This window comes from Papaver somniferum, chromosome 8, assembly GCF_003573695.1.
Source record: "Papaver somniferum cultivar HN1 chromosome 8, ASM357369v1, whole genome shotgun sequence".
Classification (NCBI taxonomy): domain Eukaryota; kingdom Viridiplantae; phylum Streptophyta; class Magnoliopsida; order Ranunculales; family Papaveraceae; genus Papaver; species Papaver somniferum.
In genome coordinates this window covers 42170858-42176857 of record NC_039365.1, presented here as the reverse complement: position 1 = coordinate 42176857, position 6000 = coordinate 42170858, and positions in this window count along the sequence as shown.

The following is a 6000-nucleotide window of genomic DNA, read 5'->3' as shown; positions in this document are numbered from 1 at the left end:
CAGAGCATTTACTTGTTCAATGTTGCTATCATCGTCGAAATCCATGCTAAAACGGGCTAGACAACTCTCTAATGGATCTTCCGATTCGGTATTTGGTACAGACTTCGGAACTAAGGTTCCTATCATGTTGACCTCTTCAATGCACGTGTCATCTAGTTCAGAATGTATCTTATTGACATTAAAAATATTCAACTCAATAGTCATATTACCAAAAGATAGATTCATAATACCATTTCGACAGTTTATGATCGCATTAGACGTGGCTAAAAACGGGCGACCTAAAATCACTGGTATTTGGTTCTCTGGTTCAGGGACAGGTTGGGTATCTAGGATAATAAAATCCACTAGATAAATAAACTTGTCAACCTCTATGAGAACATCCTCGATCACACCACGAGGAACTTTAACGGACCTATCAGCTAACTGAAGTGTTATCTGGGTAGGTTTCATCTCACCAAGTCCTAGCTTAAGGTACACATGGTACAAAAGTAAGTTCACACTGGCTCCTAAGTCAAGCAACGCTTTCTCAACACGGTATTTACCTATTGTACAAGCAATGGTAGGGGACCCTGGGTCTTTATACTTAGGAGTAGTGGTATTCTGAATAATAGAACTCACATGACTAACTATGAAGGCTTTCTTCTGGACACTGAGCTTACGCTTTCGCGTACACAAGTCCTTAAGGAACTTGGCATAAGAGGGAATCTGCCTAATTGTATCTAATAATGGAAGGTTGATATTAACCTGCTTAAAAACCTCCAATATATCATTAAAGTTGGACTCCCTCTTAGTCGGAACTAGCAGCTGGGGGAACGGGGCTCTGGGAACAAAGCCGGGCTCATCAGGACCCTCATTGGTCTCTTTGGAGACTCTATCAGTCTCCTAATTTTCTGGCTCATAAGGGTGAACTACAACATGTTCACTTTCAGGTATGTCGACCTTATTATCAACTTTCTTTCCACTCCTAAGGGTTGTAACAGAGTTCACATGATTGTACGATTTCTCTCCTTTAGGGTTAGGATCAGTATGACTAGGGAACCTTCCTTCTTCTATCTCATTGATAAACTTAGCTATTTGGCCGACTTGAAGCTCTAATTTAGCAAAAGACTGGGCACTATTCTTAATATTCTGTTTGGTTTCCTCTTGAAAATTACCCTGGCTTTTTACTAACATTTCTTGGCTTTGTGATAGCATTTCCTGGCTCTTCCTTAATATACTAAGGGTTTCCTCTAAGCTAGTTATTCTATTCTCAGATGGGTTCTGGGTCTGACCTGAAGAGTTCTTAGTATAACCAAAACCTGGGGGAGGCTGATAATTACTAGACTGGCCTTGATTCTGGCCCTTAGACCAAGAGAAATTAGGATGGTTTCTCCAACCAGGGTTGTAGGTCTCTGAGTAGGGGTCAAACTTCTGACGGTTTTCAAACCTAGCATTGTTATAGACAGCATGAGCTTGCTCTTCACTAACCTGACCTTCCCAGAATGAGTTATCCGGCTCTATTCCACAACTAGAGACTTGAGAGTCTCTATTAGGTTCAACAAGGGACTTATTTTTAGATTGACCCATTTCCAATGCTTCTAACCTTCTAGATAAAGCAGCAAACTTAGCATCTGACGCAAAACTCGTATCTACCATATTGGTGCTACTTTTATTGACCAAGAATCTTTTAGGGGGTTCAACACAAGACTCCCACTGTTGGGATTTTTCAGCGAAAGCTCCTAAGAAGGTAAATGCATCTTCATCATTTTTACTAGTGAACTCACCAACGCACATAGATTCGACCATAGCTTTGGTCGAATAGTCCAAACCATTATAAATAATCTCTACAAGTTTCATCTTATCAAATCCATGGTGAGGACACTGGGATAGAAGATCATTGAATCTCTCTAAAAATCTATAAAGAGACTCTCCCTCTTGTTGCACACTAGTACTAATGTTCTGCCTAACAGCTGCAGTTTTATGCTTAGGGTAGAACTTCATATAGAAGGCAGCGATAAGTTCCTGCCATGTTTCTATGGATTTAGACGGTAGGTTGTTCAGCCAGGTCTTGACTCTGTCTCTCAAAGAAAAGGGAAACATCTTAAGTTTCAAGACTTCATCGGTAAGGTCCTTTATCCTAATTGTTCCACAAATTTCCTCAAAGTCCCTAATATGAAAATAAGTGTTCTCATCATCCTTTCCTAAGAATATAGGGATCATCTGGAGAATACTAGGTTTTATCTCGAAATTAGCCGTAGTGGCTGGCGATTTAATGCAAGAGGCTCGGGTGGACCTAGTTGGGAACATGTAATCTTTCAAAGTTGTCATTGCTGGCACAACAGAAGTACTAGGGGTAATTTCCTCACGAAGAGACAAATTCTCAAAACTGAAGTTTCCAAAAATAGGGCTCTCAAAAGAAGAGTCTTCGAGCTCCCAACTTTCACAAGAAGAACTTCTAGGCTCGTCACTAATCAAACGTCCAAAAGTATTTCTTTTCCAGGCCCTTTCGGGCATACACTAAAAAAAAATTCTAAACGGAAGGGAGGTTCTATGCAAACACAAACAAGGCTGACTTCACCACAAAAAACCTACTGATTTCTAGCAAACAAAAAGCATGATGGCTCTACTTAGATTGTTTCTAGACCAGCTTCTAATCCTTCGAAAAGGAATTCGTTACAATCTGAGCAAATTCTATGGAATCAGTACGAGTCAAAGTGAGTTGAATAGAGGCGAGGAAAGCTCAGTGGAGCTTTGATACCCAAGGCCTCACCGGTGTTCAAGGCGGCGCAGTCACGCATTCAACTCACAGAAACCATCCTGAACTTCGAAGTATGCTCAAAAGAGTAACCAATATTTTTCGAATGACTGTCCTATTAAGCTCGTTACCCTATAGGTCTCGTTCTATTCAAAATTTTAGGCTTAGGTTCGCGTTTGGTTTCGTTTTCCTAAGGAGGGCAAGAAGAGAACGGTGATGAAATCCGAACCCTTATCTTGTATGGCCAGTCCTTACCCTTTACGAGGAATTTAAAGCAACTGGTTCAGTCCTCAACATATAATCACCTTAAGGCATACAGTAAACCCGCTTGCAGGAGATTCGCGGGTGTTTCGAAAGACTTACCTCCCGTACCAGACGGGCGAAGAACCGCTGAAGTCGACTCGGGCCACGACTCCTATGTCGTGTACGAACCCGAGGGGCCGAGACGATATTGTAATCGTCGTCCTTCCCTGCAAACAGTTTGTATTTAAGGGTACCCTTCCGTAGGGTTTTAAAAAAAAAATTGTCCAACTGTCCAAAGTCCAAAGTAAAGTGCAAAAATATTACAAAAATTTCCTCATACAATTCTAAAAATAAATAAATAATAAAACTAAATCCTAAAAAACTATTTGTCTTCTTTTTTTCTTTTCTTTTAGCTTTGAGCTTTGTTCCAAGTCCTTAGTGTCCAATCTTCAAACCTGCAAATCAAAGACACAAATAAAGAAACGTAAAGAGGAACAAATGAAAATAATAAAAAATAATAAAAACCTAAAAATTCTACCTAAGCACAAATCCGCGTCGGTGGCGCCAAAATGTTTGATGTATTTTCAAATGGTTGTAGTGATAGTGGTAAAAATGGGTTCTTTTCAGATTTGTGAAGGGAATAAAATTTTTAGATTTTTTTTTAAAACTTAAGAATGTAGAAAAATTAAATAGCAAAGTGATGTGAAATTTTATGGACAAATAGGGGTTTAAGATTCCACCATTCAACAATACTTATATGATCTAATATTTTTTTTTTACTATGCAATTTAAATAATTGGTTTGATTCAAAATATTGCCAAAAGCAGATTTCCAAAATATCAAATGTTAATCACAAGTATAATGCATCAAGAGTCTAAAACTAAGCATGCATTATCAAGGGAAAACACAGTTGATTTAATAAAAATCATTTAATTCATTTTTATCAATGCAATTAATCAAATAAAAATATTGCATAAAAAATTAGAGATTACCACATAATTATTGTGAGAATGGCTTCATCTGTCACCCCTGGGATTGGGTTTAGCTACTCATGATGAAAAATCTCTCAAAATATTTCATTGATGCTCAAAAGTGTTTTACAATGAAGAGAAAGACAAGAAAATGATATAAAAGAGGATTCTGCGACCCACATAAGGCGTCCAGAATCAACGATAGAGATGAAGTGTTGTTGTCGTTGGAAAACTATGACCCACAGACGAAAGTCGTTGTCTTTGTTGGTAAACGACTGCCTTTGGTAGTTTGTTCTTCCTCTTCTTCTTCCTTCTCGAGCAGCAGCAGCAGCATAACCAGAATCTCTGCAACTTCAATTTTCTTCCTATGTAGTGCTCTAAACCTCTCCCAATTCTCCCTCCCCTCTTCTATGAGTCCCCAGCACTCTATATATACTCCACAGGATCAAGAAGTCTCGCTATAACTCGAGATAATTCTCTCTTAACTCGGTTTGATGAAAAAATATATTCTAGGAATATTTTCTTCCCTGATTTAGCTTCTCACACGTAGATTTCCATCCTGATCACTCTAGAAATGTTTACACACGACCCACAATGTTGCTAGAGCCGTCATGCATGAGCAGAACACGCTCAAATCTTCTCCAATCTCGTGTCCAACCCGTGTTTCCCTGTTTTGCATTCCGTGAATTATCCAGCTAATTCTGGCCAAATTTGATCGAACCAAAAGCCCAAAACGTGTTTGCTAGGACATATCACAACTTCCTACCAAAAATCAGCCATTGAATCGCCCTAGAACACGTTCAAAAATTCCAACAAAACATCTGCCAGTTGATAGTATTTTTTTACCGCCAATTTTTGGTTTTTGAATTTGGGAAGAAGATGTCCTCCCCCTAACCAGAACTGGGGTGCGAATAGCAGCTTTCTTGGGGGTGACCTGGGGGTGCTTCGTGCAACTTTTCGAGCCGAATTTTCCAGCGATAATTATTTTTCAAAAATACCTACAAACACACAAAACACCATAATAAGGAAGAAAACAAGTACTAACAATACGAAACATTGAGGACAAATTAGACACATAAATGCGTCTATCAGCGAGTTCGACCGAGCAATGCTCTAACAGTGTTTTATAAGGAAACCTAAACCTAACTTGATTTCTAAGAAACTTTCTCCTATAAATAAAAATGAATTTCTTTTTTGAAAATAGTTCTAGGAACGGATACGTTTTTCATCTTCTTTTATCTATCTTCTCAACATTGGTTGTCTATTTTCCTTCCTTATCCTTGCTACTAGAGCTTCTTCAATGGATTGTATGTGAAGGTAAATGTCTAAGTCCATACAAGATATATAAAAATTTGAATGAAGATGTCTTCTTTGTGTTGCCACCAAGGAAACACACACAACCATCATTGGAGAAGATCTAAGTTCGAAGTTAGGTAGATTGTATTGTGCTTATACATTCTATATCGGACCATCCTGAACACATTTCCACAGATGAGTATAACATCTCTCATTCTTGAGGAGTACCTGCAGGATAGTGTGTTAAGGACAATTTTCATAGCAGGTGGCTTTGTCTTTGTGTGTCAAATTGAAGTTTTCAATTTAGTTGATTATTTTCAGGTGGATCTGACCTAGATTCATCTATCGTTCGTTGTTTCATTGTTACCGATTCCAACACAATAATAACTGTTAGATATTTGATTGAATTTATGATGATGATTAAGAAGGATTTTGATCATGAAGGAGTGGGAAACTAATAGTTTCCACTCACTCTATTTTCTTTGATTTCTTTCTTCATAATACATTCTCTCTCTACACATGGTCAATATAAGACCATAGAGATAAGATGACATGTGGACCTCTAATGTCCACTTACTATTTTACTAATACTTATATTCTTACACTCCTATTACATTTGAACATTACATTAACACTCAAAAATATCCTCCTAAATGTGATGTTCTACAACTCCAATTAATTCTCTAAAATTTTGAAACTTCATTTTGGGAAGTGCCTTGGTGAATATGTCAGCCAATTGGTCTTCCGTTTTGCAAT